Source organism: Heterocephalus glaber, unplaced genomic scaffold, assembly GCF_053883595.1.
Source record: "Heterocephalus glaber isolate CG9 unplaced genomic scaffold, H.glaber_assembly_v1.0 deba00000122, whole genome shotgun sequence".
Classification (NCBI taxonomy): domain Eukaryota; kingdom Metazoa; phylum Chordata; class Mammalia; order Rodentia; family Bathyergidae; genus Heterocephalus; species Heterocephalus glaber.
Window position 1 is genome coordinate 5,039,991 of NW_028258138.1, and position 19,721 is coordinate 5,059,711.

A 19,721-nucleotide genomic window follows, 5' to 3' on the forward strand; every position below is an offset into this window, starting at 1 on the left:
ACTGAGTGCTACGGTCTGAATGCTTCTCCCCAGAATTCAAATGCCAGAGACTTAACCCCCAAATTCAGATGTTAATGGCATTTGGAGCTGGGAGCTTTGGGAGGGGACAAGGTGGAGCAGGGTCTGTCCTCATGAGTGGATTACTGGGTTACTGAGGATGCAGGTTCAGTGTCACAAGAGTGGGCCTGCTGTAAAAGCCAGGTGGCCATCTCCCGGGAGTCCCTGTGCTGTCTGTGGACAGAGTCCCAATCAGCCAGAAGGCTGCCACCAGATGTGGGCCCTCCATCTTGGCTTCCCAGGCTTCAGAACTATAAGAAAGTTTCTTTTCTTTATAAATTACCTAGTCCCAAGTATTCAGGTACAGCAACAGAAAATGGGCTAAAACACTAAGTCCACTATAAAAATAAAGTTCAGAAATCAGGATCCAAGGAAGTAAGGACAGCTCGTTAGTACACTTCCTCTCCTAATTATGTCTCTGAAGTCCCTCCAGCTCCAGAGGTCATGAGTAACTCTCTAGGCCTCTGTGCATCTTACAAAATACTTGTGTCTTTATACTTCAGCCTCACAAGGAAATTCATTATCCTATCTGTGAAATGAATAAACAAACTTAAGCCCTAAGTGGAAGAAGTCACAGTACACGAAGCACTAAGGTACTAGAGCATCCAATCCACGCCTCTAGAGGACCATCGCTTCCTCTCCCAGTCCTCAACCAGGCAGAAATGAATTTCCCCACAGAGGAAATAATGGTGAACCCAAAGCTGCTTCCTGTTTGTCCCAAACCTGAACCCAAGAATGGCGAGGCAGAACCTAGAACAGACACTGGCTGACCCAGGCAGGACTCTCTTCCACCCTCAAATCTCAAGGGTGCCCCTTCCCCACCCCAGTCCCCAGAGGCCCCCAGAGGCCCCCATCTAGGGTGGCTTCTCCAGATCTGGGGGTTAAAGGGTCATTGTCCGGGAAGGACTGCACAACACAGATGCAGGCTCTAGGGGCATCCTTTGGAAATGCCAGGTCCCTCAAAGAAAAACTCATCTGTGAACCTCGGCCCCAAAGTTCCCCTGCTACAGAGAAGCCACTTCAAAGATGAAATTTAATTCAACCTAATCAGCCTTTGCAACTCACTTCTAGTTTGCAGAAAACAGACTACACGATTTCAGAAGAAAGAAATGCGATGTATTGCAGAAGCCGGGTGTCTTCAACAGCCAGTGTCATGGGGGAGGGTGCAGTGTGTGAAGAGGGGGCGTCTAGACTGGGGGGACTTGAATGACCCCAAGATATACAACGAGTGGTTCCTTGCTGGATTCTGCTTTGAATGAACTAGCTGGAAAAGACACTTTAGACAGCCAGGAAATCTGAATATGAATGGAATACTGTCAGTTTCAATAGGTGTGACAGGGTACTGTGATGATACAGGAAAATGTGGACAACTGGGGACAGCAGGACAAGGAGAACTCTCTTAGCTACTTTCTTCCTTTCTCCTTTAGCAAGGAGAAGTCTATTTTGGCTCACAGTCTGTAATGGTTTCAATCCAGTCTAGGCTGGCTCCGAGGTAGGGAGACATGGCAGTGGGACCTGGCCAAGGAGAACTAGCTCACAGCAGCGGGATGCAGAGACAGAGATCAAGGGAGGAACAGGAGAGAGACAGAGGGGCCTTCCAGGCCACGCCCCCCATGACCTGCCCCCTCTGATCAGGCTCCACCCCCATGTAGCTCTAAACTCGTCAGCTGGCTAATCCACTGATGAATATCACACCCTGTGGTTCAATTACCTCCCCAAGGCCCCTCCTATGAGCACGTGAGGCTTTGAGGGACATCCAGACAGAAACTTCCCCAGCACAGGGACACTTTGTGCTCAGTTGCTCTTCATAACCAAGGACATGGCTGCCAAGGCAGACCCAAGACCTGCCCCCTCCCCACCATGAAAAGCACCCCTCCACGCTCCAGTGTGGCCCTCTCCCAAATGTCCTACTGTCCCTCATGGTGTTCGCATCAATAAATTTCCTTCTGCACTTTTCTGTCCTTGGTAAATTCTTTTTACCACTCCTATCATGGGCCTTCCACAGCCATTAAGCACACCAGAAAACAGCCTTAAGTTTTAGAAATGTGAATAGCACGGTATCTGTAATTTACCTCCAAAACAGATGGGAGTAAGTAGATCACATGTTAATAATGATGAAGCAGAAATGACAGGTATCTGAGGTATGTGTTATGCTATTTTCTATTCTTCTCTGCATTTGGGAATGGGCATAATTAAGAGGCTTTCTAAAAAGTAAAACAAACATAAGCTACTATAAAATAATAAACTCAACTGAAACATAGTAGTAACCTACTCATTTGGCAATCCATTCCATAAACGCGGCCGGATGGCTGCTACCTGGCAGGCCTTCATGTCACCCTGAGGATGCGGCACTGGGCAAGGCCTAAGTCCCTGTCCTCAGAGGGCTGACCCTCTGGTGTGAGTCGTGTAATAGAAAAACCAATGCGCAGCATGGCAGACAGTGAGCAGTGCTAAGGAAACAAGCAAAGAAGAGAGAGGTGCAGAGGGTCGGGCAGACAGGTCTTGCTGGGCAGGCGTCGGTCGTGGAAAGACGGGAATCATGGAGACTTGCACACAGGCGAGCTCAGCCAGCTCGGTATGCGGGGAGACACTTGCTTGTGTTTCCACATCCCAGAACTGCCTAACAACTCATTTCTTGGAACACATCCCCTTTACATGACAGACAACTGCAATTCTGTCATTTATGGTTACTCGAGAGAGAGCAGAGAGGCAGTGGGGTCACGTGGGGAGAGCCTGCAAAGCCATGGGGAATAGGGGGCTTCCAGGTGGGAGCAGGGGAGCCCCTGGGGGAGACCTGGCTCCATCCACAGCAGCCCCTCTGACTGCTGTGTGACAGGACTAGAGAGAGGCGGGTACAGTCACACCCCTGGCAGCGTGACAGCAGACACTGTGAAGGTGGGAATCCCAGCCTGCTCGGAAGGAGGGGCTGTGAGATGCACTAGTATTCAGATATTAAGAGAAAGGGGCTCAAAATGAGCCCACACAGTTTCAGGCCCAGCCACCTAGAAGGACAGAGTGAGCAGCAGGAATGCAGTGGAATGGCAGCTCTGGGGAGCACCGTCGCTGCCAGCTCTGGGCTCGCTGAGAGTGACACGCTCCAGAATCCAATGCGTGCATGCATGCGGGGGACAGGGTGCTAGGCCACTGTGCAGGAAGAGCCCCACACTGTGGGTTAAATTCGGGGACCATCAGACTACACGTGATCATGCAGGCCAAGAGGGAGAATGGGGTGATTAGGGAGCAATGGAGAGGAAGTGAGAAGGATGCCGAGGAGTTGGATCAATTTCCTGGGGATCTGGTAACAAGGGCCACGCCGGGGGGGGGGGGGGGGGTAGCAGGAATTTACTTTTGTGTTGGAGGCTGCAAGTCCAAAATCAAGGTGTCCTCGGGGCCACACCCCCTTCAAAAGCTTGCTGAGGACTGAAGGATCCCAGAGCTCACTGCTAGGCTGCTGTGATCCTCATCGGGGCCTTCAGGAGGTGCCAGCTCTGAGGGAACTTGTTAGTGCCACTTTCAGGATTCCTCACAGAAAGAGGAGTCTGACCCTTTCTGGCTGTGTGTCTGCCTTTGTCTCCCTGCTTTACCCTTCTGCAATGAGCTGCAGCAAGAAGGCCCCTGGCAAATGACAGCCTCCCCCATCTTGGACTTCCCAGCTTTGGGAGCTGCAGGCCAATAAATTCCTGCTCACTGCAAAGTATGCAGTCTCAGGAACTCTGCTGCAGCAGCACAGGATAGACTCAGCTGAGGTCTGGGGAGGATCTCTCCGAGCCCTTCCCTAGCTTGGGTGGTGCCTTCCTGGGCTTGTGCATATCTCGCCATCTCTGCTGCCGTCACCCCATGTGCCATGGCGTTCTCCTCTCTGTGAGTCCTGACTCTGTCTCTTCCTCAAAGGACGCCAGTTGGATTGGATTAGGGGCCCACTCTAATGACCTCGGCTTAACTTGATGACATCCGCAAAGACCCAACTTCCAAATAGAGTCACGTTCAGAGGTGCTGGGGTCAGGACTTCAGCGGCTCTTTCTGAGGGACGCAACTGACAACAGCAGTCAATGCTTAGGTGTGGGGAGGGAAGGAGAAGACTGCAAAGGAGAGGAGAAGGCAGGAAAACCCAGCCCATGTGTGATGGCGGCAGAGGAGGTGTGGACTGTAGGAAGCCCGTGGGTCCAGATTCAAAGGCCAGAAGCAGGAGTAGGGCTGTAAGGAGGCTGTGAAGCAACCGGGTGCAGGACTCAGGGAGACGGAGCCTGTCTGGACTCTGACGAAAGGAGCTTCTGTCACATGACGGAGGCCCAAGTCTCCCAGGAGTGATGGGAATAGAAATGGCACAGCCTAAGGACAACATTCAGGTAGTTTCCTCTAATGGGAACGAGGAGAATCTGATAGAGACTAGAGGGAAAAACAGGACCAAAACACCTTTCGGTGGGTTTGAGTGGAAGAAATGATGCATTTTTGAAAATGTCAATGTGAGTGGTCCCACAGACTCAGGTGAAGTGCAACACGGCAGAAATGACAGCGCCAGAGGGTGAGGGGCTCACCCACAGGGAGACACAGGGCTCACCACTCCAGTGGGGACAGCCAGTCTTTTGGCCCCTGGGTTCCAGCCTCCCTGATGCCATGTTGGCTGCACAGACACAGAGGCCAGCCCCGGTCACAAGCAGGGCCGCTCACACCCTGCACAGAAGCTGCATAAAGGTGGGAATCCCAGTGCTGGCTCGTAAGTGCAAGGTCCCGGTACCAAAAAATAAATAAATAAACAAAGTTAAAGGAGCAAAGGTTTATTTCAGCTCACAGTTTGTAGAGGTTTCAGTCAGTAGTCAGCAGGTTCCAAGGCAAGGCAGCATCACAGAGGAGAAACAGTCCATGGCATGGCAAGCAGAAGGCAGTGAGCAACAAGCAGCAAGCCTCCCTTTCCCTCTTATACCATCCAGGATACCAGCCTTTTGGGTGATGCCACTCCCCAGAACTATGATAAATCAATTAATGGACTAATCTACATCCTTAATCCCAGTACCTTAATCCTAGCTCAGTGATGGCAAACTTTCTGGAGACAAGTGCCCAAGCTGCAACCCAAAACCCACTCATTTATCACAAAGTACCAACACTATAATTAAACCTGAGTACTGTTTTAGTTTAGAAAAACACAATTCATACATCATTGTCTTTTGTCTTAAAAGAAAAACAAATAAATAACTCATATGCCACAGGCTCTCCACCACTAGATCCAGCCAGTTCCAAAAATCCCCACCTATGAGAGCACGAGGCTCTGGAGGGATAGCTAGATACAAGCCATAACAAATCTAAATGCCATAAAGACAGTATATGGATGTTTCTGTCTTGCTCCCATGACAACTAGCCTCAGGTTTGGCAAGATGGTGCATACTGAATAAGCATTCATGGTAGAAATGCACATTAAATTCCTTATCAAGGAAAACTCTAAAGTAACAGGTATACCCAGAGATATAACCAAAAAGAAAAACAAAACAGTAATAAAGCAATGATAAAGTATGGTCATGATATGAATATAAAAGCATCAAAAAGGGGCCGGGGATTTAGCTCAGTGGTTCCGCTGCCTGCCGTGCAAGCAGAAGGACCCAAGTCCGATCCCCAGTACCAAAAAAAAAAAAAAAAAAGCATCAAAAAGAAAAGTAAAATTGTCTGATACTCTCTCTCTTTTTTTTTTTGGTACCAGGGATCAAACTCGGGTCCTTGTGCTTGCACGGCAGGCAGCAAAAACACTGAGCTAAATCCCCAGCCCTGTTCGATACTCTTAAGTAAAATAAATAGGGCACACATGTGTAAATACTGAATAGTTTCTCTAGTGTGAGAAACTGAAAGTGTAAATAAGGATTAAAAGGTGTAATAGATAATGTGAAATAGGAAGAAAAGGGGCAAAGCAGAAGGGGAAGTGGGATGGGTAGGGGAAAGGAAAGAAGGGAATGGAATTAATATGAGAAAATGGAAAAAATGGAAACAAAGTCTTTGTAAATAGGGAGGGATGGAGGGGTTGAAGGGAGGGCAGGGGAATGGGGAAAAAAAGAACCAAGAGAGATTATGTAAAGGTGCAAATTTCCAATGATGAATGTCATTATATTATATACCTAAAATGTACCAATAAAATTAATTTTTAAAAAGAGAAAAGTAAAATTCTTGATGCCAAATCAGTTACAACTTGTTCTGCTAAAAACAAAACAACGATCAGATTCAACTTCAGTAAGGTTTACAAAATCCTATTAATTAATGTGATTTTTCTAACATTTGAAACAACCTCAGGAATGTGACATTTATCTCTAAGATTTCAGTTTAATACAATTTAGGTAAAATTAACATCTGAATGCATTTCACATAAATGCAGCCCTTTCACACCAGCCATACAGTCAGAAACACTAGTCATTCTCAAAAAAGGTGAACATACCTTTGTTTCTTATTGGGTCATATTATATAAAACATGACAATTCTGAAGAATCAGGAGGAAAAAAACTAGAACTAGAATCTAGTGAGGCTGCAGGACATAAGGTCAGTTATACAAACAATGATGTATTAATAAGAATAGTAGCTATGAATATTTGGACATCAAATTTTTTTAAATACCATGGTTTATCATTGACATCAACAGATGTGAAACATTTAGGGACAAATTAAACAAAATAACGTGTCAGACTTGTACACTAAGAACTACCCAATACTCTTGAACTAAAATTAAAAAATCCATAAATAACCAAAGAAATATACCATGTTCATGGACCAAAAGACATACTACTATAAAAATGCCAATTCTTCAAGATGATTTATGAGTTCAATGTAATCCCAATCAAAATCTCAGCAGGCTTTTTTTTTTTTTCCAAAACCAACAACCTGATTCTGAAATCTGAACGGAAGTAGAAAATATTTAGAATGGCCAAAACAACCTTGGGAAGAAAAAAGTTGAAAGATTTACATTGTCTGGTTTCAAGGGTTACGATAAAGCTGAAGTAATCAAGGTGGGGTATTGGCATACAGACAGACACACGGATTACTGGAACAGAATATAACATTTAGAAAGATGACCACACATTTATGTTCCACTGGGCCGGGGATTTAGCTCAGTGGTTCTGCTGCTTGCCTCACAAGCGCAAGGACCGGAGTTCGATCCCTGGTACAAAAAAAAAAAAAAAAATTATGTTCAATTGAGTTTTCACAGAAGTATCAACATAATTCACTTAAAAATTCATCTTTTATTTTATTTTTTAAAAGATCATTATTTTTATTTTTTAATAAATTTTATTTTATCCCATCCTCCTCCCCTTTCATTCCCTCCCTATGTACAAAAGCTTTGTTTCCATTTTTTCCTTCTATTTTCACTTTTTTCCTTGTCCCTTCCTTTCTCCCTCCCCTCTCCCATGTTCCCCTTCCCATTTGAACATTTTCTTCCCACTTCCCCATATCTGTTATACATTTCAGTCCTTATTTCCATTTTCAGTTTCTCACACCAGAGAAACAATGCGGTATTTAAATATGTGCATCTGATTTGTTTCACTTAAGAGTATGGCCTCAAAGTCCATCCATTTAGCTATAAGTGCCTCTAGTTTATCTTTCTTTATGGCTAAGTAATACTCCATTGTATAAAAAAATCACATCTTTATCCACCTGTCAACTGACGGGCATTTGGACAGTTTCCAAGATTTAGCTATTACAAACAGTGCTGCTATAAACATGCATGTGCACATATCACTGTGGTATGATGCTTTCAATTCTTTTTTTTTTTTTTGATGCTTTTAATTCTTTCTGGCAGATACCAAAAAGAGGAATAACTGGGTCAAATGGAACCTCTAGTTTTAGTTTAAAAAAATCATCTTTTGAATACATGGTGCCGAAACAATTTGGCATCTATATACAAAACAATAAAACCCTGATCCTCTCATCTGTATATAAATTTGAATCATAGATCTAAGTGTACAGCTATGAAATTTCTAAAATAAAATACATAGGAAAAAAAATGTTCTGACCGTGGAACACCTAAAGCTTTTCTTAGATGGAACAAATTAAGCATGAAGAACCATAAAAAGATAAAATGATACACTGAAATTCATTTTTAAAAAATAATACCCTTGCTCTTCAAGAGATAATGTAAAGGAGCTATAGGTGCCGGGTGGGGCTTGGGGACAGAGCACTTGCCTAGCACATGCAGACCCTGGGCTCTGTATCCAGCACAGAGAGACAGATTAAGACCAAGAGAGAACTTTTTTTAAAAAAGTGAAAAGTCAAACAACAAACTGGGAAAAGCTACTCCCAGAATATAAGAAGAATTCTTAACATTGTAAGAAAACAAACAATTCAATTTGTAACGTGGAAAAAGATATGAAAAGATATTGCCCAAAAGAAATCATCAGATAGCCAACAAGCACATTAAAAAATGCTCAGTGGGGCCGGGGATTTAGCTCATTAGTTTCACTGCCTGCTGCGCAAGCGCAAGGACCCGAGTTGGATCCCCGGTACCAAAAAAAAAATACTGTCATATGTCACCAGGGAAATGCTAATTGATACCACTACAAACCCATGCAAATGGTTAACATTTAAAATTCCATAGCTGGGCGTGGTGGTGCATGCCTGTCTGTAATCCCAGCCCTTGGGAGGCTGAGGCAGGAGGATTGCTAAAAATTGAGGCCAGCCTGGATTATATAGTGAGTTTAAGGCCGGCCTGCACTACAAAGCAAGACCCTGTCTCGAAAAACAAAGAAAAACAAAACAAAATTCCAACAATATCCAAGAGCTGACAAAAATGTAAAGCCAATAGAACTCTCATACATTAGTGTGAGAATATAAAATGGTACAATGATTTTGGAAAACCATTTGCCAGTTTCCTATAAAGTTAAACACACCAAATGACCCAGAAATTTACCTCCTACAGAGCTGCATCTACCCACGAGAAGGGAAACACATGTGCACACAAAAATTCACACCTAGGTGTCCACAGCAGCTTTACTCAGAATCGGCAAAACTGCAGATCCGATGTCCACCAACAGGTTAATGAATAAACACTCTCTGGGGAATGGTAGTCAGCAAGAGAAGGAAACAGGCTGCTCACATACTCAACGACGCCGGCTGGAGGGCGGACAGCAGAGGAGCACTGACTGCTAGGGGGACAGAGGCTCCCGGGGTCCCTGGAGACATTCTGTACCGCGACTGCCAAGGTGGGTGCGCCACACATATTCACCAGACTGCACACTGAATCAGGTGTGCTTCTCCAATACAAATCATACCAAAAAGTAAACAGCACTCGGGCTCTGCAACACGAAACAATAACCACCACCAAAGGCCGTGCGTCTACTGATGCCCAAATAACACCGTGTGTACGTGGGACTGTGTGCATCTAGCGCGAGTCCGCAGAGGCAGCTGAGGCCAGGGCCGGACGCCACCATGCGAGCTCCAGGCCCGGCCCGGCCCGAAGGTCCCAGCCCTGCTTCCTGCCATGGCAACACAACACACTAGGGCAGTTCCACCCATTTCTCGCCTTATCTGCTCAATTTCCCCATTTTACAAGATGCAGCATTGGATTCAAATATTTACCATAGTCTTCATCTGTGCCTCTGAGCTCCTTTTCCCAAGAAACACCAAGCAGCTGATCTTAACCTACAAAGGCTTTCTCTCTCATACATCGGCTCCCTGTGAATAATTACATTAGCCTTGCTTCAGTTATAGCGCTTCAAGTAGCCAGGCAACCAGCAGCAGTAGGTCAGAAGATGAATCGTCAAAGACATGGCATGCAAGTCCCTTTTACAGGGTCTCGTTCTTACTTGCAAGGAAACAGGAGCAAATATACATCTACTCTGACGGAAACAACCCCACTGCTTTCTTTTCATCTAGTCAACAAGAAAATTTGATAGCATTTTCAAAGGTTTATCTACTTACTTATTTTTGCAATACTGGGTATTGATCCCAGGGCCTCACACGTGCTAAGCACATGCTCTACGGCTGAGCCGCAGCCCCACCCCAACAGAGTCAGGAGTGCCTCGGTGACCGACCGCTGCAGTGGGCACGGAGGACTGCAACCGGCAAGGCCAGGACTCTTCACCTAAGGACAAGGCGGGCAGGCAGGTACAAAGTGCACGGCTCCTCTAACGTTCACTGACTACTGGAGCACTGCAGGACACTTTCCCAGGAAGCTACTTTTTCACAGCAGCCTCCTTAAAACTGAGCATCTTGAGAACATTAAACATGGAGCCCTACAGGGGACAGCTGATAACAGTGGGCAGCCAGGGACCCCTGATTAGATGGCCCTTCATCTGCCAAGCATTGTCCTCTAATTTCTTGATCAACTTCTCTCCCTGAGGAACCCTCTCTCCCCTCTCCTTGCAAGAGCGGATGGTACGGGTGAAAGCCTGTGTGACACCCAGATTCTGGTGACAGATGATAAGATCTGCAGAAAGCCAGAGATGCCAAACCTCAGGGTGACAAAAACAGTCATTCAAGTTATCTCTCGGACAATAAAAATCCTCAACATCTCCTTCCAGTCAGTCCTTTCTTTAAAGACCATATGGACCGCAGATTTATTTATTTTTTTTTAATTTTTTTTGGTACCAGGGATCGAACTCAGGTCCTTGCGCTTGTGCTTCTTGTGCTTGCGAGGCAGGCGGCGGCACCATGGAGTTAAATCTGCCACCTGCCTCGAAAGCACAAGGACCTGAGTTCAATCCCTGGTACAAAAAAAGACCATATGTATCAATTAGCCAATCTCCTTAATATAGTTCTTGAAAAGAGGGTTTACACTTAATCAGTGATCCTTTTTCATCACAGAACTCAGGACCCCCTAAAAACTTTACTCTAAATTCAATGACGGCCACCCTCACCCCATACCTAGAGTTCGGCCCGTAAGAAAGTGAGCCAGGCTGGTATCCACCCTTCAGAGGGTGCTGACTCCTACATACCCCGGAAGTCACTCTGGCAACACCAAGCCTTCTGAGCTCAGTCCTGCCCTGAGGGGCCCGACACAAAGGGCAGACGCACGTGACCACGTACAGGAGGGTCACAGGTGCCCTGGTCGGGACTCGAATGGTGCTCAAGGAAGATGTCTCGGGTTTTAGGGGAATGAAGAGGATCTGCCAGGGACAGGGGGACAGGTTTTGTTTCCACCCTTCCTGGCATCTGGCACATCCCAAATCCAGGAACACAGAGGGCATTTTTATAGGCACTCAGGGTGTCATGGCTCATGTCTGGATGTCCCCCCAAAGCCTCATGCAGTCGTAGGTGGGGCTTTTCAAAGGCAGGTGGATCTAGAGTGTGTGACTGATTCACAGTACAAAGCTAGGCTCAAGGCCACTAGGATTAAGGGCGTGAGTCCTACCTGCCCTAAGGAGTCTGGATAAGATCAAAGGGGCAGAAAGACTGTTAAGGTCCCTTGTTGCTTTTGCTACCATGTAGACGCCATGAACTGTCTCTCTTCTGCTATGCCACTCTGCCTTGGTGCGAGCCGATTATGGACCGAAACCTCTACAAACTGTGAACTAAATGAATCTTTTCCCCTTTAACTTTGGGTGTTGGGTATTTTGTCTCAGCAACAAGAGAAAAGTAATGAAGACACAGGGTAACAACAGAGACAGATTTTGGGGACCTGACAACACTCGAGGAGGACGGCCGCCTTGGCAGTGGGAAGCCTCGCTGCAGCTTATCATGTGTCCAGGCTGCTCTGATGCCCTCCCCTTCCCACTTGGCAAGGAACCAGGCAGAAATAAGCAACAGGCAGACTCAGCAGAGGAGAGCATGGCGAAAGGGGACGAGTGGCCCCAGGAGGGACTGCCATACCAGGTGGCTTTAACAGCTGCAATGGGAGAATTCTTTCTTGCTAAATTGTGGCCAATGGCTGGGCATGGTGGTGGACACCTATAATCCCAGCACTCGGGAAGCTGAGGCAGGAGGATTCCCCTAAGTTCAAAGCCAGCCTGAGCTACATAAGACCATCTAAAAACACACACCCAGAACCCCAAAATTAATAAGTGTGGCAAACTCTGCTTTAATTGGAAGCTAAGCAGTCAACAAGAAGTTCTGCTTATTTTTCTACATTTCTGCCTATGTGAGGAAACAACCCAATTCTCACTACTGTATTTTATACACAACATAGTCACAGGCAATTTCGTTTTGCTCAGTGTCTTCACTCACAAGACGGCATGCCGCACAGCCATCTCCATAGTCAAAGACGCCAGCCCGGGGACACCAGGCCTGTTCTGGGTAACTTCACCTCAGGCAAGGCCTGAGCCCTGTGTGCCTCTCAGGTGGACTCTGGTACCAACCGAAGCAGCCCAGCAGGGGTCAGGTGCCAGGGGACCCGACTGCTTCGTGTGTCCTTTGAGCTCGGAGACTACTACAGCCGCAATGGGATGCTTCGGCTCTAAGGGTTTGCGACAATGGATGGCGCCAGGGCGGGTGGGCTCCTCGAGGGCCGCACAGTAGGTCCTCAGCCTACAGCTGCTGCCTGGCCTTCCTTTCATTGTGTAAAGCAATAGCTCAGCCCCAGCTGCCCAAAGGCTCAGATTTACTGTTTTTTTGTTGCCTGCCAACTAGCGAAGACCACAAAAGTCTTGAGGAGAGCAGTAAAAGGGAGGAATGAGTAAGTCGTTTCTAACAAGGATGGTTTTATGGGCCTCATACCTCCTCTGGGCCAAGCAGGCTCATTCCAGAGGCGAGCTCCATCCTGCAAGTTCGGGGACCAAAGCGAGACACGGAGGCCCGAAGCTCGCAGCCCCTGCTGCTGGGAGAGGCGCGAAACTCCGCTCCCGGGTGGGCCAGAAGCTCCACATCCACGCTGCGCGGCTCTCCGGGCCTTCGTTAAAGACTACAACGCCTGCCACTGTCACGCGTCGAGGTCCAACACAAACAGGCCTCTGACGAGCGGGAGCTTGGGGTCGCAGGGCCGAGAACACGGCCCGGGTGAGGGTGGGAAAAGGCTGCCCGGCTGCGGCCTGGCTCGGCCCAAGGCACACAGAGGCGAGCGGCCACCCTCTGGTGGATCAGAGTGGGTCCCCCAGAAGCTGGTGTTGGGGTGCGGGGGGTGGAGGGCAGGGCCCCTTGCCGCCTCTGTTCCCGCTCCTCGCCCCCGTTTTCCGCGGCTGTGAGAAGCGGCAGAGGTCCTCTCTCTCCAGATGGGGCCTCCAGGGCCCACGCCGATTTCCCGTATAAATTACCGCGCCCAGGGAATTCTGTGACAGCAGCAGAGGCCGGACTGGGACAGCGCCTCCCGCCTGGCCTGAGCAGGCCACAGGCCGGAGCTTCTCAGCTCTGGCCCCGCCCCACCCCGCCCCGCGGTGTCCGCCCAGCCCGGGTCCTCTGAAGCACCGCTGCCCGGCGAGGCACTGCTTGTGCCGGGGCCTCCACTTCCTCAGAGCACGTCCCTTCCCACCGAGAAAGTGAGCCTCAGGGATTCTGATCTTGCTTGAAATTTGAACAGCGTGTCTAGGATTCCAGTATTAAAACGTGCAGCTCCAAAGGGTTTGCTACGGATGCCACCAGCCATCTGCACAGTACCTACAGCCGGTGTCCTGCCACACATGTGTAATCCCAGCTACTTTGGAGGCTGAGGCAGGAGGATCATGAGTCTGAGGTCCGTGCCCTCCGATGGTCTTGTATTACAGTTTCATGGGGCAGACTGCTATTTATACAAATAATACAACAGCATTTGCACAGTACTTAAACAGTTTTACAAATTCTTATGGAAAGCCAGGTGTGGTGGTGCACGCCTGTAATCCCAGTGCTCTGGGAGGCTGAGGCAGGAAGATCACAGATTCAAGCCCAACCTGAGCAATTTAGTAACTTCGCCTGTTTCAGAATTTTAAAAAGGGCTGAGGTTGCAGCTCCATGAGAAAGCCCTGGCTTCAATATCCAGTAACAAAACAAAATAAAACAAAAATAGAAGTTCTATGTCATAATTCTTGGGTTAAGATATTGGAAGAGGGCCAGGGACTTAGCTCAGTGGCACTGCGCCTGCCTTGCAAGTGCAAGGTCATGAGTTCAATCCCCGGTACCAAAAAAAAAAAAGATATTGGGAGAAAAAATTTAAATCCTATACCATGCGATAGGCAGGGATAGAATTTTCTTACATCAGGGGTACAATCTCTTTGTTGAGCATAAAAGATCAATTACTTGTCCTCAGAGTATCTGGCTATCAGATTTTCTATATTCTAAAATTTAAGACATAGCTAAATGTGGTGGTGCACAGCTGTAATCCCAACACTCAGCAGGCTGAGGCAGAAGGATCACCATGAGCTAAACAGTGAGTTTAAGGCCAGCCTAAACTACATAGTGAAACCTTGTCTCAACCAAAATAATAATAAAAATTTAAGACTTTTAAATGATTTCACTATCCTAAGAACTTTATATCCACATGCTTTATCCGTGCCAGTTCACGGGGGATGGGACACATCCCTCCCGGGGCAGAAGGGTGACAACCAGCTTCACAGGGCACTGCACACCAGCGAGCCACAATAGGGTTCACTTCCCCTGCCCAAGGCTGAGCAGAAACCAGCAGTGCTCTTCCAACAACTCCTCTGAGTAACAACACCAAAGTCAGTAAATGGGGGGAAGCGCTGTGCTTTGTTTCTTAAAGGCAGCAACGTTCGTATCTTTCAAAACAAACACAAAGACTGGTCAGAGTGGCAGAACATTAACAGGGGTAAATCCTGGTGAAGCTTACATGAGGCTTGCCTACTGGCTTTTTACCATTTTATTAAATTTTTTAAAATAAGAAACTGGGGTGAAATGATTGGTTCCATAAGTTCTCTCTAAGGCCTGGGACATCTGCGACATTAGTTGTGTATTTTTGTTTTGCTGTCAATCTGGGAGTTGCCAAAGATGCAACCTCCATTTAAAAGAAGAAACCAAGGAAGAACACCTGGTTCCACACTGGGCTGGACTTGAACCAGCCCTGTGCTGTCTACACTGAGGCAGAGTCCTGGAGGCCACACTGGCGCAAGAATATCTCCCGGAACCCACAGAATTCTGCCGTCATGGAGCCATCCCTCCGGAGCCCAGATCTCAGCAGTGTGAACACAGGATGTACTTCCCCAGTCCAGACCCCAATGCGTTTCAGGCTTGGAGGGACCAGCGTTTTAGTAACAGCTTCCTGACATGGAATGAAAAACACCCAGGTCTTAATCTAGGTCCTGAATCCCATCCAGGTTCTACGTAAGAGCAAGCTGCGAGGGCTATACAGCCACAAGCGTGCTCAGTGACTGCAGACAGAGTCGTGAGACCTGAGTTTCGAAACCAGGATTGGTAGCTTAACAAAATTTACTGGTTGTAGAAACAGTAAATTCGCCTCCAGGGAGGTGAGCTCAGCCTCACCGTTCCAACAGCAGCCCCTGGTGGCCAGTTTAGTAAAAAGTCTTGGCTCTGAGGCTGAAAGCTGTGACCTTCCTACTTAATGAAGGTCATGCAAGCAGACAGGCCAGTCTAGGTAACAGCTGGGGGGTGGCGAGGCAATCAGCAAAAATCCGAACTAAGATGTGCCTCTGAGCCCTAGAAGACACCCAGTTATTAGACAAACTGCTCTTGCATTAAAAAAAGATGGAGTATTATCTTGCAAAGTAGAAAAAGGGCTGAGAGTATAGATGGGGTAGAGTACCTGCCTATCATGCATTAGGCTCTGTGAAGAGAGAGAGAGACAGAGAGAGAGAGAGAGAGAGAGGGGAAGAGAAGTTTGTTTCATTTTCTGAGACAGGGTCTCACCATGCATCCCAAACTAGCCTTGAACTCAATCCTCCTGCCTCAGCCTCCTAACTGCTGGGATTATAGGCAGGCACCACCACACCCAGCTACGCAAATCTATTTTTACAGGGCTCAAGGCACAAGGCAGATAGTACTTAGTCTGAGAGCAATGTCATTCCTGAGTTGCAAAGAAAGCTTTACATGTTCAGGCAGCACAGGTAGGTGCCTGTACAAAGTTGAGCCGCGGCCTGCTCATCCATGAGGCCAGAGTGCTCACTTCCACATGCCGGAGGCTGGGTGTGCACACTGTAACACAAGGAACTGCTCCCTATGGCCGAAGCTTGTAGAAAATCCTGCTGCCTCACAGAGAATTAAAGAATGTCCTGGATTTCGGAGGGGGCCTGAACAGTGTCACAGACTCACATATCGCACTGGATGTAAACAGAGGGCTGGCTGGAGGCCGGCAGCTGCTTCCAGTAGAGGGCATGGAAGGAGCTGGAAGGAGAAGGCGTGAGCTCCCAGCGCACTCTCCATAAGGTGTGCCTGCTCTCGGCCACCGGAAAACAATCTGGAAATAATCTTGGACAGCTGCTCTCATCAACAAACTGTTTATTGTAAGAAAGTGGCTGGGTCAAAGGCTAAACATCAACCCAAACCGAAAGCATACGGAGCAAAAATCAATACAGTCCCTGCGAAGGAAGCCCGGGCCTTAGCATGCGGAAGAGAGGCAAGAACCCCAAACTCAGTCCTGACAGGGCAGGAGTTGGAGCACAAGCTGCGAATCTCAACACGCAGGGTCAATGTGTATGTTGTTACAACTGGCTGCTTGCTGCTCATCACTGGCTTTATAAGGACTAAATACTGCAGTGAAAAGAGACATGGAAATCAATGTTCTTTTACTCTCCCTAAAATGTGAGCAGTGATTTAGAAACTGATTCCTAGTCATATTTGATCGAGGTCAGGCCTGAAATGCTCACCCAAAACACATGCGCAATCCAGCCCTTCTTTAAACCTGCAGAACTGGGGTGGCAAGGCTAATTAGCCAGGAGAGTACAGGAAGGGAGTGCTTCGTGGGGCAGTGGTCTCGGCCTGTTTCCATACAGAGCTCCTATCTCTCGGAGACTCATCCTGGAATATGCACAGATGAGAGATCCAAGACACTGTCTAGAATTTGGTTTGAAATAGGGCAGCAGGAGAAGGAACAGGCAAGAACACATCCAACAGATTGGCTACAAACAGACAGCTGAGAAGGGAACCAATGACTACCCAGCAGTTCACCAAACTACGCACTCTGTATATTGGAAATGATCTACAAAGTGTTTGCTTTTACTTACGTGCACAAATCAAGTTCCTTCAAAATTAGGAAAAAAGTGTTCTTAACTATGAGAAAGGTATTAACCTACTAGGACAACTGACCTGGCCATGAGAATACACTAGGACACGCACCATGGTGTCGCCGTGTCCCACACAGCTGGCTTCCGAGCAGTGTCTGAGCTGTTGCCATCAGAGCCAAACACTGGAGACAGAAAGGGCTGCTCTCTGCCTCCCCACGGCATTCGGGATCCACCCAGCCGGATTCTGCCATGGGAGCGGTACCATAAAACAGCACCCAACTAGGACTGGGGGTGCAGCTCAGCGACAGGACCCTTGGGCAGCACCACACACACAGGTATAAAACACGGAGTAGCGTGACAAACAGTGTCCTCTGGTCTAACTGCATTATAGGGCGTAAGAACAGAAGAGAGCTACTAGGAAAATCCAACTCATAAAAAGAAGGGACAAAGTTTTTACAGCACACAATCTAGTACACAAACTTCGAAAATGAAATTTCTTCTGTAAAGTTGAAGCTGCTATATACCGCACTGATAATTCCCAAACTGAAAGGAAAATTAATTTGACAGAGCCTGAAATAAATTAAGCAGAAAGCAAAATATTCTTTCCTTGTGTTTAATTACAAGGCTGTATCTAGCTATGATTTCAATTTGTTACAGTATAAAAACAAAAGTAGCAGTCATCACAAATTCTTAGTAGAACTGCGTAAAGAGTTAAAAGAAATGTATTTTAGTCTAATTGCTTTGCCAGGTCCAGCATAAATCCTAAGAGTCCTAGAAAGGATGGGGAAGGTCACCCTGATCTCCTGCATCGTTCCTGAAAGAACAAGAGACATCTCTGTAGTAAGAATTTGGTGACAGAAAAGGCCAACTTACCTGACAAGCTCATGGCCAGCCTGAGATGCCACCTGACCCCAATATTGTGGAAGTAAATATACACAAAGAGAGGAACCTGAAAAATTACGGGCTTTTGCCCTTTAAAGCATTTTTATGGACCAAAAAGCTGCAGATAAACAAACCAAGCATATCAAGGTTGCCAATGGGCGATAATAACCCAGAGTAATAATCTGGGTAATTTTAGACAAGAGTCTGGATCTGCTCCTTTAAAGATTAACCATCATTTTTAATTTATGAAATCACTGTTTCACATTCCTTTTAAAAGCTGCATTTCCTTGCAGAGATTAAAAATGGGAAAGGTAATCTGATTCGAACATTACACAATGTATACGTATTTCAAAACATCATATGGAACCCCATAAATATGTATAATTTTTATGTATCAGTTAAATCTTTGCATTGTTTTTAAATGGGAAGGGGAATTAATGATGCTATCATTCACTTACTCCCCAATAACTGCTGTATGTTATTCATTTTTGTTCAAAAAAAAGAAAGAAACTTACCAGATTCTTTTCTAGGACAAAGGAAAATAAATCTTTGCAAGTTTTGTTGAAGCACAGTCACTTTCGATCTTAATTTTTCAAACTTTTACTGTGTATGCAGGATGCGAGCTGGTTTGGGCCAAAGCTTCTCAGTCCAGTGCCCGGAAAGATGCGCCTAACCCAACCCTAACCCTAACCCTAACCCCAACCCAACCGACGGCCAGCTGAGGCCCAGCTGGGTTGCTCCCGCCTCTGCTCACCCCTGAAGTGTGGGTTCCAGTCTCGGATGTGTCACAGCCCAGGGCAAAGCCCCTCTTCTCTCCATCCGCCCACGTCCCCGCACAAACCTGCGTCCACGCAACAGACATTACACTGTGACTCTCGTGTGTCACGGGGAAAGTATGGTTCCTTTTCAGCAGGAACCTCAGATCTTCCGATCGACAACTCGTCATCGGCAGGGTCAATGTGGAAAAGACTTCCACAATGCAAGTTCTGCTGAAGAAGCAACAGTATATTCTCCTATAGTTTCAGAAAAATCAGAGATGTCCATTTAAATAAATCCAGTGTGTGTGTGTGTGTGTGTGTGTGTGTGTGTGTGTGTGTGTGTGAAATTGAAAAAATCAAATACCACTAAAAAGTATCCATGAGAACAGCAGATATTCTAGGGGCTAGCGATGCGGCTCAGTGGGAGAGCACCTGCCTACCATGTACAAGGCCATGGGTTCCATCCGTAGCACAACAATGACAAAAAGCCTATTTCCTCAGTTAAGGAAACGGGGCTTAAATGCTAGGATTTGTTATGAGGGATATATCTCCATGAGCCATAAGAATCAAAATTACAGAGTTTAGTTCCAATATTCCACCTTTCTTAAAAATGTATTTATTTTAATTGACCAAAATTATACGTATTCATGCTGTCCTACCCGATGCTTTGATTGATATTTGTACCCCCTGGGGAATGGAAACCCCAATGTTTCTTCCACTGATCACACTGCTAAACCAAAGTCTGGGGACGTGTGGAAAGGGAAACACCTGCAGTGCAGGCAGCAGGAGCCCACGGGGGGGTGCGAGAAGCCCGCAGTACCCGGAGGGAGACACGCTTGTGCCACAGTCCACAGCACCTGGGGACACAACACACGCCCACACTCATGGGACAAACAGCAGGACCGGGAGTCCAGCGTCCAGCCTGGCGGCAAACCACACACCCTTCTTCCCTGCAGGGGAAACGACCCGCCTCCCTTTCCCGACGACTCCAGAGAAATGGGCCCGCTGTCACCATGAGCTG

At 47.1% G+C, this 19,721-nt stretch overlaps 1 protein-coding gene across 6 annotated transcripts in view; it reads right to left on the bottom strand.

The window, feature by feature from the left end:
- The window catches only part of Hlcs (holocarboxylase synthetase), a 187,109-nt gene that overhangs the window by 123,044 nt on the left and 44,344 nt on the right, over positions 1-19,721 (bottom strand). The gene's annotated exons all lie outside the window — the stretch shown is intronic.